Source organism: Acomys russatus, chromosome 28 (genome assembly GCF_903995435.1).
Source record: "Acomys russatus chromosome 28, mAcoRus1.1, whole genome shotgun sequence".
Classification (NCBI taxonomy): domain Eukaryota; kingdom Metazoa; phylum Chordata; class Mammalia; order Rodentia; family Muridae; genus Acomys; species Acomys russatus.
The window spans coordinates 41,164,101-41,181,887 of NC_067164.1; the positions used below are offsets into that span (position 1 = coordinate 41,164,101).

Consider the following 17,787-nt stretch of genomic DNA (forward strand, 5'->3'; position numbering starts at 1 on the left):
CCCAGGCTCTCACTGTCAGGGCACCTTTCATTCTGGGCTTTTCTTCTAGCCAGGACTCAGCCAGCGCCAAGGTCTGAGAAAGAAAGGCCTAACGCTGGTGATCCTCAGGGTGTGAGCACTAAGCCCACACTTAATCACATCTAAAGCACTGGGGAAGAGAAAAGTTTCCACAAAACACCGCTTTTAGTAATAATAAACTTACGTACCATTTCTAATATGCCAACTCCAGCTCACATAAAAGTAGCCAAGCTTTTACTCAGGATTTGCCATGGGCTGAAGAGAGAGCTCAGGCAGAGGAGTGAGTCCTATGTGAGCATTAAGGCCTGAGTCTGGGCTCAAGAACCTACATAAAAGGCATCCACCATAGCGTGCTCTCCTAATCCCCGTGCTGGGGACCTGGAGGCAGGAGCAGCCATCGTCTTGCTGGTCCACTCGCCTTTGCTCATTCCAAGTCTCAGTGAAAGAGCTCATCTCAAAATACAAAACAAAACAAAAAAAAAAAACAAAAGGTGGATGTCTCCTGAGGTGCAGCACCTGGGGTCCGCCTCTGGTTTCTGCACTCACACATCCAGGAGTCACCACACACAGACACACACCCACAGACTCGCATGCCCATTTATTTAACGCGTGTTAAGTCCTACAGTAAGCCTAAGAAGCAACTATGATTATTCTCTTATAGCCCAAAGAGGGTGAAGAGTGGATGCATCTGGGGGCCACTCGGTTCTCTGCTGAGTCCTTGCCTATACCCTCAGCCCTCGACAGACTGCTAAATTTTGACAATTGCTATGTGTGAGGCCTGGGGTAAGTAAGCACTACGCTATAAACAGGAAATCAAGGTCACACATAGATCTGAGCACACTAAGGAGAAGCTGAGCCCCAGACTTGTATCTATTGGACCACAGTGCCCTTGGTCACCTGGACAGCCCGGCACTGGACCACAGTGCCCTTGATCATCTGGACAGCCCGGCACTGGCCCCGGGCTTGCATCACTCCATTATTTATTCTTCCAGACATATAGATTTATGGTTTTATTTTGTGTCAAACACTGAGTTGAAAGTGTATTTTTAAAAAGGAAAATCAGAGCCAGAAAGGTGGCTTAGTGGGTATTGGCACTTGCAATGACTTGAGATCAATTCCCCAGGACCACTCTGACAAAATGAGAAAACTGAATGCCAAAGGTGTGTGTGTGTGTGTATGTGTGTATAAATGAACACAGTAAAAATTTAAAAGAAGAGTCTAGTCATAGAATTTGCCCTCTGTAGAAGGATTCTCTTTTGTCTGTATGGAAGCATCACCTGTCAATAAAAAGCCAATGGCCTACAGCTGAGTCAGAAAACAGAAGGTGGGATATCCGGTAGGAAGAGAGGATTCTGGGATAGAGCCATGTGCAGGAGGTTTGTCTGGCAAGATATGAAAAGGACAGATGCATGGTACCTGAGCAGAGGTAGCCACACGGCAGGATGTAGATTAGTATAGATGGGTTACTTTAAGTTATGAGTTGGTCAGAGAAGAGCCTAGTTATATAGCCTAGGAATTTGTATGTAATATTCCAGGTCTCACAAGTCTTTATTCTGGGAGTTTGGGAGGAAAAACCACAATAGCCTTCAAGCTTTTTGTCTCATGTAAAGGAGACAAGGCTGGGAGAAAGGCAACTCTGTCTAGCTCAGAAGAATTACTGTGGCCATCTCAAAAGCACAGCCGATGGTGAGTGAAATTTGAAGGGACTTAGGGTTCCTGCATGCTTGTCTGGAGTGTACGGAGACCTGGTCACTGAGCCGATGTCTAAACTCCGGCATATCGCTGAAAACCCACAGGGACTCCTCTAGGGAAATCTAAGACATGGGAGCTTTGGCCAAGTTCATCACAGCTCCCCAAAGAGTTGCTGAAGCTGACTCCTGAGACAGCCTAACTGAGGAACGAGAACGAGAGGAGAGAATCATTATCATTGTTAAACTCCTGATAAATGGCTAGATTGAGTCTGTGAGAGCTAACCATAAAAACACGACAATCAAGTCGCGAGTGAAGGAGCTCACACAGCAGCGGTAAAGTCGACGGCCAAGCGAGCGAGCAGAGCTGGGGAGAAGCCGAGACCCAGGCAGCTGGGCCAATAGGTAAAACACTGCTGAATCCTCACGCAGACAAGCAAGGCGAATGGCATGTAGACGCCGTGGACACAATCCGCGTCCAAGCATCTTGTTGATATGGGACATTTGGAAGTTCTTATTTATGGCTATTAAGACTCCAGTCAACCATATTTTATATTTTAAAACATGAAGCTAAGGGGAAAGCCTTGGAAGAAACTATGCCTTTGCTGATCTTTTTAAAAATTATCATACACAAACTATTACATTATAACTATAGGGGCTGGAGAGACGGCTCCAGAGTTAAAAGCACACACTGTTCTTACAGGGGACCTGAGATCAGGTTTCTAGCACCCATGGTGCACAGCTTACACCCTCCTATAACTCCAGCTCCAGGGGAAATCCAACACCCTTAGCTCCCAGGGGCACCTGTATTCCATACATACATATCCCCTCTACCCCAACTCAAAAATAAAATAAATTGTAAGAAATAAATTATAACTGTTTATTTGTAATTTCTAGGATAAAACACACATGCCAAAAACTATTTAAACCATTCATATCATATGCTTTAGGAAAGCAAGTTACTTTTGCAGTAGTTAATTTTAACCTTTTTTTAGCAAAAAAAAAAAAAAAAAAAAAAAAAAAAATTCCCATGATAAAAAGGAGAATTTCGGTTTTGTCAGATTTTCCTGCAGTGGGACCCCCTAGGTAGATCTACAGGGACCAGGTCCAGTTGTGTCCTTTCCACCTGTTAGAACAGAACAGAGGGCCAGCAGGCTCTTGCTATCACAGCCAATTATTGTAAATATGTCTTTATAGCGTTTGACTGAAAACCTCAACCAGTTGCCCAGCTGCTCAGACACAGGCCCTGCCAGGGCTGGGTCGTTAAGAAAGTCCCTTCGGTTTAGGATGACACACCAGGCCAAGGGCAAGTGCTCACAGGACAGGGGTGGGTGGGTGGGAGGGAGCGCAAGTGCTCACAGGACGGGAAGTGGGGGGTTGGGGAGTGCTTCTGGGCAGCGTGCCTGGCATCCCTGAACGCTGGTGGGAAAACCTTAACAAGCGCCCAACATTCGTCTCTAAAAAGAACACGCTGTCACAATCACCATCCATGTGATAAGCACCCTAGACATTTTCTCTTTGTTAGGTTAATGCTTTTCCACAAGATAATTTAACCAGTTCTCTAAAAAAAAAATAAAATAATAATAATAATAATAATAATAATAATAATAATAATAATAATCACATGTTACCAGGCCCCAATATAGTAATATAGTGGGGTTATTTTATTTTTACTTTGTTTTGAATCCTGCCTTAAACAAATTCCATCCGAATAAATGCTCCCTTTTTAGCTGGTGCACAAGCCTGTGCTGCTCGCTGTCATCAAGCCCCCAGCTGGCTCCCTCTCATATAACAGTTTATCTTCTTGATTTCATTTGAGCAAAATTTATCATCCACAAGCAAAGACAGAAAGTGTGTGAATGTCTAAAGCTTATGTAAATTAAGAGGCCGTGCACACTGGTCCTAAAAATAGTAGATAATTATAGGCATTTCTTCCCCATACGATAATTATAGGCCTCCTGTCATCTTTTCTGTTCTGAATAAGGTCACAGCAGTATTATACAAAATTTACAGTATATTACAAGTTAAAAACACAATAATTAGCAACTGTGCATCTTCAGCACTTGTGATGAATGTTCACAGTAAAAGTTAAAAAAAGAGCATTATTTGTTTTATGTGGACAGTACACACTTAAATTTAATCATCAAGTCCTGCTACCCAATAGGCAATACTCTCTTACTGTTGTAATGCTATTTGCCAAGTTCAGAGTACACCCTTGGGTGGAATTCATCCTTAACGAAGTGACAGGAAGCCAAATCTCTCACCGTCATCTCAACCAGGTGCACTGTATTATCCTGAATTTAATAATTCTGTTGAACATATTGAGTGATAATGAGCAAGTTAAGAGAAACTACTAAGGTTTATTTTGACCATTACAATCAGCATCTGATTCAGAAAAAAAAAAAAAAATCCTCTCACCAAATAATGTGGGTAAATTCAGCAATTTGCTTGGCTTGGGATGTTTTTTTTCCCCAAGCCCTTCCACCGTGGTTTTCTTTATAACGTTCACTGAGGGGCGATACCATCCTTCGGTGGAAAGAACAGGCATAGTTACAGACAGGAGGATTTCTGCTCGACCTCTTAGCTGTTCACATGAACCGGGACAGAGCCATGGATAATACAGAGCGACAGGACGGGCTGTGGTTTCTATTTTGCTGAAGGAAAAAGTCACAGAAGGAGACGCGCATGTCACCCCTACCAGCTCTGTCATGCTGTCAGGGCGGGGCAGGAGAAGGCAGCAGAGTCCAGAAGCCCCTGCTGATGCCCAGGCCTCCTCTTTGCGTTGATAGCTATGGAGGCTGTGTTCCCTCTTGGCTGTCCTGGAATTCAAGATGGCCACCGTGCGCAGGGCCGTTCACCACAGGCCCGCACCTGCTCTAAGACCAACATCCCCGGGGCCGGGGAATCAGGGATTAATCAGAGCCAACTGTCTCTGGCTTTGCCATTTGCCTCCCCCAGACTCCAGGGCTGGGGATACGGCTCAGCTGATAAAGTAGACCCTGAATCCAGAGCCGCAGCACCACACGAGAGGCCGGGTGTAGAGTTGTGTGCCTGCAGACCCCAGTACTGGGGAGGAGACAGGAAGGTCCCTGGGCTTGCTGGCCAGGCAGCAGAGCTGAGTAAGGTAAGAGATCTGATATAAGAAATATGGGGTGGACAGCAACTGAGAAAAGCATTGGACATTATGCCCCCCACCCATGTGTGTACACACACACACACACACAGAGAGAGAGAGAGAGAGAGAGAGAGAGAGAGAGAGGAGAGAGATGAGGAGGACGAGAGAGAGAGAGAGAGAGAGAGAGAGAGAGAGAGAGAGAATATGAGAATAGTGTGGGAACTGGCTCATCAGATTACCAGGTGTCTCCTATGGTATAATTCAGGCATTTACTATGAAGCCTGGAGTCCAAGCCCACAGACTTGAGGAACAGGGAAGTGCTGCTTTGAGTTTGAAAGCCCCCAAAACTAAAAGTGCATAAGGGCAGGAACACACAGGCACTCCAACCCCAAAAGACCGAACTCACCCTTTCTCTGCCATCTTACTCAGTCCCTCAGCAGACCGTGCGACGCCCAGCCATCCTGGTGAGGACAACGTGGCTGTGATTTTTTAACTTCATCTGCTAACTCACGTTTCTCTCAGCAGACAGACCCACAGACAGACTCGGTTGCAGCTCATCTGCTCTCTGGACACCTCCTTAGTCAGACTGACATACAGCGTCCTGCATCCTGTCCACTTAAGTACAGTACCCCAAGCCTGGGGGTTCCCCGGGTCTCCAGAGGTGAAAAGGAACCCGGAAACTGGGTGGGCTGATGGCTTTGTAGAAAAATCTAAGTCTCCAGTGACACTGGAGTGAGCCCCGAAAGTAAGAGGTTCCTAGGAAAGGTCTGGAAAAATCAGAAGGCACCACAGTTCAGGAGAAAGTATTTGGTAACCCGGGAATTTTACATCTGAGACTGACCAGCACTCTCTAGTCTCTGTGCAGTCACCCCAGGTTATGAATACTGAGGGGCTGAGGGCGTCACTCAGGCATGAAACCTTGCCTGTCACACGTGAGGCCCTGGGTTGACCTCCAACATGATCTGTTAATAAAGTCGTGACGGAATGCCATCTCTGGGGAGCTCTTACCCAATTTGAAAGTCATCAATGTGACTCCCCTTCTGTGTGTTCAGTTAAGTGATAGACTCGTTATCCTAAGCTGAGCGTTGCACTGAGACTTTTATCTGTAGTCTCTCCATTCTCTCATCCTCACAGTCCCACAGAGGCCCTCCCTGCACACCTTGGAGATGACTGACGGAGGCTCCCACTCTCTTCCACTCCAACACTCAAGCTCATCTTTCCAAGTATTTTCTAATTTATGATTAGCTATTTTTTTTAAAAACACAAGCATGGTTATTTACCAACCTAAGGTATGATCCAAGTCCAACCAACACTTTAAATAGTTGCATGTCAAATGTTTGGGACAAAGAGAACTGAACACAGTGGTAAAAGGAGGAGGAGGAGGAGGAGGACCAAGAGGAGGAGGAAGAGGAGGAGGAGGAGGGCTGGAGAGAGGAGTCCATGGTTGAGAACACTGGATGCTCTTCAGGGGACCAGGATTAGTTCCTGCCACTCCCTGCATCTCACAACCATCTGTGACTCTGGTTCCAGGAGTCCAATACCCTCTTTTGTATTCTGCAAGCCACCTAGTGTACATGCACACAGACACTCACATATGCACATAAAAGAAAGAACATTAAGACCAGTAAAGAGACACTTGTCTACTGACCAAGGTTGTTCATTCTTGATGCAGCAAATTCCTGTACAAAGCACTGATGAAATATTTCTTCTGTCTTTATAGACCCGCACGCCCATGAAGCAGTCTACCGTTAATTACAATTCTTTTTCTTCCTATAGCGGTCCTGACACTGAACCGACGCTCCATACACAAAGTTCAGATGCTATTAGGTTGTTTTTTTATCAACAGGACTTTCTTAAAACTTCTCTCTCAAGATTTAAAACATAATCTGTTGTCTTCAAACTGCTCTCATATTTTTGCTGTCACAAGTGTGTTTTAGCCATTGTCTTAGGGTTACTACTGCTGTAATGAAACACCATGACAAAAAGCGACTTGGGGGGAAAAGGGTTGTTTTGGCTTGCATATCCTGAAACTTACTGGATAAATGAATTAAGGCTGGAACTAACTCAGTTACAAATTAATGTAATGGCTGTCCTGGATAGTTTTTATGTCAGCTGACACAAGCTAGAGCCATCTGAGAGGAGGTGGTGTGACAATGGGCTAGGGCCTCTCACGCCAATTAGCAATTAAGAAAATGTCCTAAAAGTCCTGGGTGCTATAAGGAAGCAGGCCGAGCAAGCCATAGGAACACGCCAGTAAGCAGCGCCCTGCATAGCATCTGCATCAGCTCCTGCCTCCAGGTTCCTTACCCATTTGAGTTCCTAAATTGACTTCCCTCAAGTCAATTTAGTAAGTTTCTGCAGTGTGCCAGGTGGCAGTGGTGGGCACAGGCTGCTAGGCACAGCACCCGGTGAATATAAAAGCCAAGCCCTGTCGGTCTAGGTGTGGGGAACAAGCTGCCTGTGGCTAGAGCTTCCTGTCTCCTACTAGGCTAGGTAAGTTCTCCCAGGGGGCAAGCACTTGTGTTTGGCACCATTTTGCACTAGGCTAGTGCCTACTACCTATTTATTTACTTGCTGAATAAATGAGTGAACGGACGCTGCAAGCTGATAGAGTAACTGGATGGGGTTTGAGTATTTGAGATGAAACAGTATAGTAGTTTCAACTAAACACCACACGGGCTTGTTTTTCTCTGTAGCCCTTTTGGTTCATAAAATACCTGAGAACTGATGGTGACTACGCTGACAGCCCCCAGAGAAACTGGCCTTCGATGCTCTCTCCCCAGCCCCAGCCAGCTGGTTTCTGCAGAGCATTTTCTGTGGAGCCACAAGCCCTCAGTTGTACTGAAAGTGAGAGCTGCTTCCTGAAGTCAACTCAGACAAGACAAATATGGTTTCCGACTTAATGATAGAACATTTTATCAGCCACATAAAAAATGAGATACATGTGTTCCTCTGCTGTTTGAGGAGCTCTTCCGATGTGTGTGCCGGAACTGTGTCAGCTGCTAACTGGTGAGCCTTTCTGGACACCCTGTCCCAGGAGCATTGCATATATAAACATGCTCTGTTTGAGCAGGACCAGTGACAGCAAAACTGCTTGCTGGTCTCTAAAGAGACCATACTAATGTGCACCAAGGGAGGGGCCCGAAGCCTGACAGAGGGTTTCCCCCAGTGTAAACCATACAACCCATTTCAATGGCCAGAATATAGCAGTTTAAAGTGCATCCCTAGTTAATTACATTCAAAGAGTAATAATAAAATCATCTATTAAATTTTAGAACTTCCTCTTTAAAATATTAAATATTTGGCAACCACAAGGCAGTTTGATGTCTCTCGGAACAATGCGTTTTCTTACTCAAGCTGGCTAATAAGAATGCTCATGAAGCTCTTCCAGGGAGTGAGAAAGTATGTTTGTCTTGTGAAGAAATACTTAAAGAAACACTGTTTCTGCCAGATGTCTGAGGCCTGTTAAATATCCAAAAGAGCAGCAGCCACGTTTTTTGTGATACAACAACTGAGTCACAAATACTCCATAATAATAATAACTGACAGTGTATGATAAAACGCCACACAAAGCTGAAGCCAAATGTTTGCTGAGCCCATTGGAGCATTGTCTGGCTTTTAAAATGCGGTCACTGACAGCAGGGCGTGGTGGCGCAGGCCTTTAATCCCAGCACTTGGGAGGCTGAGACGGGTGGATCTCGAAGCCAGCCTCAGGGAGTTCCAGGATAGCCAAGGGTACACAAAGAAACCCTGTATCTAAAAATAAAAACTAAAGAGGAAATTGGGTCATTGATCATGCCCGTCGGCAGCACGGGGAAGAGCAGGATGAACAGCTGGCCCTACAGAGACTCTTATGGGACTCAAGGCAGAGAAGGGGAGAACCGCTTTGACGTCAGGGTCTGTACTCCCCTCAGCGTCCTCTCAGGTCACACAAACTTGCTTTCCTCACCATCGCCCTCCTTTCTGACCTGGCACCCAGGAAGTCGCTGTGAGGTCACCCCAGTGTCCCCTCTTTGTCTTATCATCATCTCTGCACAGTGCAGCTCCTCCCCAGCCTCCCCCCCCACCCCTTCTGTGCCCCAGTACTCCTGACAATGCTTTAGGAGTTGTTGGCTCCCCACTGCCCAGTTTGGTCACAGCCATAGGGTTCGTACCAGGTGAAAAATCATGCACTTTCCATCCTATCAGATGGAAAATATTTCTAAGGCTCTTAATGGTTTCGTCCATTTTGTAAGCGGCACAATGGGCAAAGCTCTGGCCCTGGCATCCCTAGCCCACCAGACTGAACCGTGATGTGCAAACGACATCACAAACTGAGCAGCACTGAAATGGCTACTGGCTGTTCCCAGCTTTACCCTTTTGAGGAGCTGGCTGAGTCCTCTCCAGGCGTCCCCACGACACGTTCCAGACGCCTTTGCGTATCTGCATACTCATCCTTGCCCACAGTTCAGCTGCTCTCACAGGCAGGTCCCCAGGCCCAGCCCAGGCCCTTCTCTACGAGTCCTGACTCAGACTTTGATCCACATCAACCCAAAAGAATGAACTCCAAGTCCACTTTCCTATTTCTCATGGTTCAGAAGTCTTTTCTTTCTTTCCTTCGTTCTTTCTTTCTTTCTTTCTTTCTTTTTTTAAGATTTACTTATTTATTACATATACAGTGTTCTACCTGCATGTAGGCCTGCAGGCCAGAAGAGGGCACCAGATCACATTATAGATGGCTGTGAGCCACCATGTGGTTGCTGGGAATTGAACTCAGGACCTCTGGAAGAGCAGGCAGCACTCTTAACCACTGAGCCCTCTCTCCAGCCCCCTCAGAAGCCTTCTCTGTTTTCCCGTTTCTCCCCAAGCACCGTCCTTCTCCTGCTTGTGGAGCCAAACAGTCTGTGCTCCCCGGGTTTTCTACAGAGATTGAATGAGGGGACTGTATCAGTTTCCTACTGTCCTTTTCTGAAAGACCTTGAAACTTCTGGTTCAATTCAATAGCTATCTTGTCCAATCCCGTGTGTGTTCATCCTCTGTGTCATCCCTCGAAGGTCTCAGAAACAAACAGCAGGCTTCTTACTAAAGACATCTTTTCTCCAAACATGTGAGATTAAGCCAGGGTTGAGCCCGGGCCTAAGTCAGGCTCATGGGTGCTTCCCTAGTCAGTCGCTGGTGATCAAGGTGGCTCTGTCCCCAGGGTTGACTGACCATGGGTTAAGGGGAAAAGAAGAGAGCAAGTTAGATGACACAATCCCAGGTGCTAGCCTGGGCTCATTCCCCACCAAGGCTTCAAGAGTGAATGAGTAAAAGCACAGATACCAAAGGAGCTTTTCAAGTCTTTGCCCAAAACTTCTTTGCTTCTGTCTTACAGATTAAAACAGATCCCATGGCCAAGTCCAGAGTTGGTCTCGGGGTCCCCAAGAGATGGTGTAGACAGAGTTGGTCTCGGGGTCCCCGCGAGATGGCATAGATATAATACACAGAGAAAAACGAACAGCAGGCGCATTTTCAGTGGCTGCAGTTGGCCAGCCTGGGCGTCTAGTCCGCATGATGTTCAATTTGCTGGCATGGACTCGCCATGGAAAACCTACGCTGACCATTTGCCAAGAAACTCTCGGTGACCCAGGAAAGCTGAGGACTGGAGGGCGCGTGGTCTATGTCCTGGCACAGCGGGAGAGGACTGGTAGTCTAGCTCAACCAATCATGCAAACTCAACTCCTACTCTCGGCCTTTTGTTCTAGGCAAACTCAAACATTCACGTCACCCAGAAATGCCTCCGTAGAGTAACGCTTAATCTGGTGCCCGCGAGCCAGTCAAGCTCTCACGACGTCTAGTGTGGACTTAGTCCACAGTCGCCGATCTTTTCTAAAATGGTCTCTGGGAAGGTAGCATCAGTGCTGACTAGATTCTCTGAGTATCTGGAAAGACTGACAGTCCCTCCCTGCATGTTATCAAAGTTAAATGCCACACAAGGCAGACACACACGCACAGCAGACCTCTCACCAAGATAGTCTTTGTCTCCGAATACAAAAGACTCAGCCCAGGGCTCATGCCACACTGTCAGCAAAGGGCACCGAGCTACCACAAAAGTCATGTCGGGTCGGCCTGGCTTGTCCAGGACCGATCTGCACTTCACAACTGTGGCACACACTGTTCAGTGTCTCCTCTGTCATGGTGGAGTTAAAGGGAACAGGACAGTGAGCAAGGCAAGACACATGGAAACAAGATTTGGCTCTAGACCCAGATTGTCTCATAAAATGTTGGAAAGACGAGAGACGCTGCACACCACCCAAAACACAGACGGGGCTAGAGCTCATGGTGTTCTGTCACCGGGAGCTGCTGAGGGCCTGTCTTTGGCCAGAGTCACCAAGCAAACATCATGGGACAGGAAAGGTTTGGAATTGGAAAAGTAAGAGGGAAGTTGACAGGCTGAAGAGCATAAGAGAAGCAAGCGTAGTGAGGCTGGTGAGCGCCACAGCCAGCCAGCCTGGAACAAAGCGGAGTCAGCAGAGACTTGGCTGGTTAGACGCCTAGAGGTGAGGTGGGGCTGCTCTGACTGCCCATGGGACACAGGCTTATCTTACCGATGAGTCCGCTTATGACCCTGACAAGACAAGAAGGGAAAGTTCTCCGTAAAGAACATCGATTTGGGCCAGGTAGTGGTGGCACACACCTTTAATCCCAGCACTTGGGAGGCAGAGGCAGGTGGATCTCTGTGAGTTCAAGGCCAGATTGGACTACAGAGCAAGCTACAGGACAGCCAGAGCTATTACACAGAGAAACCCTGTCTTGGAAAAACAAACAAACAAAAAACACATTGATTTGGTGACATCTGCTCATAAAGGAAAGAAATTAAGAAGGGCACTAGTTAGGAGTCTATTAGCGCAAGCCAAGCATGGGTCCAGAGGAGTTGAAATAGAGACTGGAAAGAGGGGCAGGTACATCCCAGAGGCACCACAGGGGAAAAAAATCAATGTCTATTTCATATAATGGTACATTATGTATTTGGGGGCGTAAATCTGTCCATTCCTGGTGTAACCATGGCAACTTGCCCAAAGGAATAATTATGTAGTGCACAGGACCAGCGCAGAAGGCTGGTGCGATGGTTCAGGGTGGGAAGGCACGTGCCAACAAGCTTGATGACCGAAGGCCAATTCCTGGAACCTAAAGAGAGCCAAACTGCCTCCTAAACTAAACACACGGGGGGGGGGGGGGGGGGGCTGGTGGGGGGGGTGTAATTTAAACAATTTAAACACTTTTAAAAAACAAAAATAGGCCGGCAAGGTGGTGCACGCCTTTAATCCCAGCATTCCAGAGGTAGAGGCAGGTGGGTCTTTGTGAGTTCGAGGCCAGCCTGGTCTACAAAGACTACAGGACAGCCAAGGCTACATAGAGCAACCCTGTCTTGAAAAACCAAAAATAAATAAATAAATAAAATAAAATTGTAAAAATCACAAAAATAGATAAATTCACATTCTTCAATAGAGAATTGGGGACTTTTTTTTTTTACTGATTATTTGTGAGAAAATTCTTAATATCTTCCATTTAGTGTCTTTAACTGGGGTTAACAGGGATTACTGTGAAACCGAGATGAATGAAACAAGCATATTAACTATTCTGTCGTCGGTTACATGTTCAACGCCAGACCAATAATGACAGATTTATAGCTACCTCACTCAGCATTCGCAACCTAACCTTCCCGGTGGTGTCACTATTGTGTAAGTCAGTATTGTTTCCATTTCTTTTTCTTTAATGTTTTTTCCCATGTATGAGTGCTTGTGTGTCTGCACGCCACAAGAGGGCATCAGATCCCTTCATAAATGGTCGTGAGCCACCATGGGGGTGCTGGGAATTGAACTCAGGACCTCTGGAAGAGCAGCCAGGGCTCTTACGCACTGAGGAACCGCAGGAACCGCACTAGCCCCTCATTTCCACTCCAGTCAAGGGAAATAAGCAAGGTTAAACAAGTTCCCACGCAAGAGGACAGAGTTTGAGCCACATCTTCCTACCTGAAAGCCTCTTTTCCAGAAGAAGAACATTCAGGGCAAGGAAGTAGGAAGAGGTGGGTCCTCCTTAAAGAACCAGAATCAAAGGATCAAAATCTTAGGTGTTTGTTCTACTTAGAGGATCAGCATTTTAGGATGTGTCAGGTGCAGCAGCGTACGCCTTTAAATTCCAGAACTTAAGAGGCAGAGGCAGGCAGATCTGAGATGGAGGCCAGCCTGCTCTACAGACCAAGCCCAGGGCAGCCAGGGCTACACAGTTGAAAGAAAAAAATATCTGACTTTAAAACTCTGTTTCCAAAAATAAAAACGTAAGCCAGAATTTTAGGGTGCTGGCTGATGAGCCTTGACATTTCCTTAATGAAACAAGTTAAGTCTTTATTTAAGGGCGAGAAAAACTTGCAATTTTCTTCCATTGATAGGCCAGACAGATAATAGAATGGTAGCAAAGGTTATTAAAATTTATGTGGAGACTAGCGCAGATTGGAAGGACTACAAAGTGAATTCTTTAAGCACAAGAGAACGGTGGTTTAAAAAAAAAAAAAAAAAACAGCACAATATGAAAGAAAACTCCTTTGGCCTCAGATACCTAAATCTGTCAAAAGGCACTGGATCCTCAGATGCCGGGTTCTTTCCTGACTCTTCTAGAACTTACTCTCTATGTAGAATATCAAAGCCGGCGGGATAGGAGGTGCCCCAAAATGTCTTAATTCAGAGAATTAGTGCTAACGGAGCCTGATTAGCTCCATTTATCTCTAATTAATTACCTTTATCTAATTAGACACTTTGTTTCCAGTAGACACGGAGTCAAGCCGACTAGATTATTAGTGTAGTCACTGTGCCTTTACAAAATCCTGAAATTAATGAAACGTGCAAAAGGACCTGCAGTTCTAATTGCACAGGTGTTGCCTCATGGCAGAGCTTTATCGTCTGATTACACCAAGGGGTTATTAGTGACTTTTATATAGAGGAGGAGCCCATGAAATGTACCTTAGCAACAGCTCATTAGTTTAGGGTTGTTACTGTATTATTTATCACATTCCACCTTCCCCATTATCTAGATTGATTCATGGACCTATATACTTTTCCTCTCCTCTGTACAGAAAAAAATAAAACAAAATAAAATAAACCATCATTATGAAGAGTCCAGATGCACTGTTGAAAAACGCAGAACTGCATTTGTTCATTGGCTACAATCTGATTCTTTAAGACAAAAATCTCTAAAGTTACCTGTGATCAGAATCAAGTTTATGGTTATTTTCTATGGACTGAGCAATACGGAAGGATTGGTACCTTTGTTTTAAACAATATATGGCTCTCTCAATGTTTTCACCTAACTGAACCCACACATCAAGGTACATAGAAAGGAAAAAGCAAAGTATTTTTTGAATTGAAACATACTTGCACTTGATTTTTCTCTGTATCTTCCCAAAATAGATTGATAAAACATAATCTGTATATGTGTGCATCAAAATATTTATAAACTCCCATCTGTTTTACATTTTTGTTTCTTACGAATACATTTGATGACAGATGGGGGAAAGTAACAAATTGTAAATATGGTTTAGATGAAAAAAAATGCAAGATTTCAGGATCTGTTTATAAAAAGAAAGTGCTTTTTCATGGCAAAGTCAGGTGTACACAAATGACTACCGCGTCTCAGCCTTTACATCCGAGTGGGTCCCTCATAGCTATTTGAGGAAACACTGCTTTTCACCATCATGGAGTGACTAAGCAGCTAGAAGCAAAGCCAACCACGACCCGATCCCAACACATAAACATGTCTACCGATGGCACAGAAATTCATTTAAATAATTTGTCAACATAAGTATGTCAAATGAGGTTTTAAAGTCACTTCTCTCTCTGCTGCCCCCCATCCCCCCACCCTTCTGCCCCCTCCCCCCGCCCAAAAAAGAAAACCCCTCTACAGCTCTGAGCCACCTACTGCCTGCCACTCGCTCACTGCTGGATCTAAACCAGTGAGCTGATAACGGTAACCGTCATGTAGAGCATGACAGCTAATTTGAGTAGTAATAATGAATATTTAATGATCCTCCTTTCAAGCATGCACATAAAACTTTTCATGTGTGCCTTACTAAAATTATAACCATTAATCTAAAAATTATTGCTACAACTGAAATAATAGCCAAGAATTATAGATTATAGCCAAGTCAGAATACTGCGTAAGTATTCCTTACAAACACACACACACACACACACACACACACACACACACACACACAAACTAGTATATTGCGTAACTATTCTATACAGACACAGACACACACACACACACACACACACACACACACACACTAGTATATTGCGTAACTATTCTATACAGACACAGACACACACACACACATACTGCATAAGTATTCTGTGCAAACACAGACATGTACAAGGCTACGGCCTTCTATTTTCATTCAAATCTTCTCTTTGAAAAGTATCGAAGTTTTGTGATTTGTAAATATTCAAATCTGGATACAATAGGCTAGCATTTTTATCAAGAAATAACTATATTGCCAACCTCATTTTCACTCCTCCTTAGATTTTGTTTAGACACTAAACAAAAATAACATGTATATAAAAATGTGGCCCTTACAGAGGGAGTATTTTTAGGGTGTTCCACCTAAATCAAAGAAAGGGCAAACTAAATTTACCAGAAAGGTAGCAATGTTCTACCTGAAGTTTCACTAACGTAAGTGGGTAGTTGTTTCAGGGTGGCTCTCAGTGGACGCCACAGTGTGACTCTGCGGGAGGAGTCTAGAAATGCATGAAGGTCTTAGCAATGGGCTTTGTGCACTGATGGATTTGTTTGTTTGTTTGTTTTTGAGACAGGGTCTCTCTGTGTAGCCTTGGCTGTCCTGGACTCACTTTGTAGGCCAGGCTGGCCTCGAACTCACAGCAATCCGCCTGCCTCTGCCTCCCGAGTGCTGGGATTAAAGGCGTGCGCCACCACGCCCGGTGATGGATTTTTTAAAATCACACTTCTAAGTTACGTCGCTCCTGGTGTCTCCATGTGACTTGATGATTTCATATGCCTGAAATGTCGTGGAGAGACATACCTACCCGCCCTTGACGGTTGGATCTGCTTTCATCGTGACAGGGGAAGTGAAAACCAATGCCATGGTGGCTGCAAACATGCGATCTACAGTGAATCCTAGCACACGTTATTAATGTGTTTACAAGTGTGAACTTACACAAGTCAACGGGGAAGCAGCTTAATAACGTGGAGGGAAGTGCCCAGAAAACGCGAGGTTCCTGCCTGTTTAGTCTCCTTCACCCTGAGCTCTGTCCAGCTGTGCGGCTAAAGGAGGAGGACAGGAGTGTGTGGCCTGGGCCACAACGAGGCCTGGTTAAGGGAATGGCAGAGAAAGGGAAGAGGAAAGGAGTGGAGGGAGAGGTGAGCTCAGGCCCAGCTGAGCAGTGCGCCAAGAGGGTACTCACTACCAGAAGGGTTCTCAGTACCAGGAAGGCACTCAGTACCAAGAGGGTACTCAGTACCAAGAGGGTTCTCAGTACCAGGAAGGCACTCAGTACCAAGAGGGTACTCAGTACCAGGAGGGTTCTCAGTACCAGGAGGGTTCTCAGTACCAGGAAGGCACTCAGTACCAAGAGGGTACTCAGTACCAAGAGGGTACTCAGTACCAGGAGGGTTCTCAGTACCAGGAAGGCACTCAGTACCAAGAGGGTACTCAGTACCAGGAGGGTTCTCAGTACCAGGAAGGCACTCAGTACCAAGAGGGTACTCAGTACCAAGAGGGTACTCACTACCAGGAGGGTACTCAGTACCAGGAGGTACTCAGTACCAAGAGGGTACTCACTCAGCCTCTTCAGGCCTCAGCTTTAAAGGCCACAGGTCTCCAGCGGTGCAGTCACTAAACGCCATCCTAACAGAGCAGGTGTTCCAGCTAAAGCCAGGGCGGAGGCAAATGAAGAAAGCGATTCCATATGCCCTCCCAGCAGACAAAGGGTTTTGGAGTAAAATGGCGGCATCCTCAGGTCTCTCACATGAGGGCTCCTTACGTAGTCTCCTGCTCGCCTCAGCAGCCTTCCTGCTGCTTCCACTCAGATGTGGCCTTCTGTCAGCACGGGCTTCATCTCTTTGTAGTTCTCTGATCTGCCATAGGTCTCTTTTGATGGTAGATATTTATGGAAGAATCTACCCCAACTAATTATACCTAAAATAAACAACTTAACTTTGTTACGTTACACAGGCACGGACAGCACACTGGTAATAAGTGTGTGTTCAGACACTGGGACGTTCGTCTTTCCATTTACTGTGTTTTGTGGCCACTTCCATCCCGTCAAATTTTGACAGATGAGCTTTGGATTAAGTTCCTTAGCACCAAGGAGTTCTGAACTGCAGGGCGTGGTGAAGGATGCAAGAAGAAGACCAGTGGACAACGGGAAAGCAAAAAGGGGGGCTTTGTTCCGTAAGGGAACCCTGCTTGTGGGCAGAGAGAGAGAAGAAAGCTGCAGTGGGGGTGTCGGGACACACGGAACAGTAACACCACACTAAAGGTCTGTTTATTCACTAAGCTGCTGGGGGCACCCAGGATGAACACGTCGAACCCAATGTGCTCACATACCCTCTCTCCCTGTGGAAAGTTGTCTGCAGAGTAGCGCAAAGCCTCTTCCTCCTCGCGGGGCCTGATGTGTCTTCTGCCACGCTGTCCTCAGCAGCGCTGTGGGGTGGTGACTAATTGCCCCCGTAAATCACCGAGCCGCACTGTGCTGCTCCGTTTATTTTTCTGACAGTAATTTAGTGCTTGCTCTTTCCCACACTTGTCACTCCGTGTTTTTCCTCACGTTAGAAGCCTGTAGAAAAAGGACAGTAATTAACGGCGCAATTCGTACTCATGGAAACTCCTTCGTCACATTGTGGTAATTGTGCTCCCTGTCTGTCAAGCTGGCCTCTCAGGCTCCCAGCCTCGTGCGGCACTATTTGTCAACCCTACACTGGAGACACTGAGAT

General features: G+C 45.9%; 1 protein-coding gene across 1 annotated transcript in view; it reads right to left on the reverse strand.

The window, feature by feature from the left end:
• Positions 1 to 3,661: 3,661 nt before the first annotated feature.
• Znf644 (zinc finger protein 644) overlaps positions 3,662 to 17,787 on the reverse strand; it is a 138,386-nt gene continuing 124,260 nt past the window's right edge. The window contains exon 8 of the transcript XR_007833345.1: positions 3,662 to 3,671. The gene's annotated coding sequence lies outside the window, so the exon portion shown is untranslated. The remainder of the gene's footprint in view (positions 3,672 to 17,787) is intronic.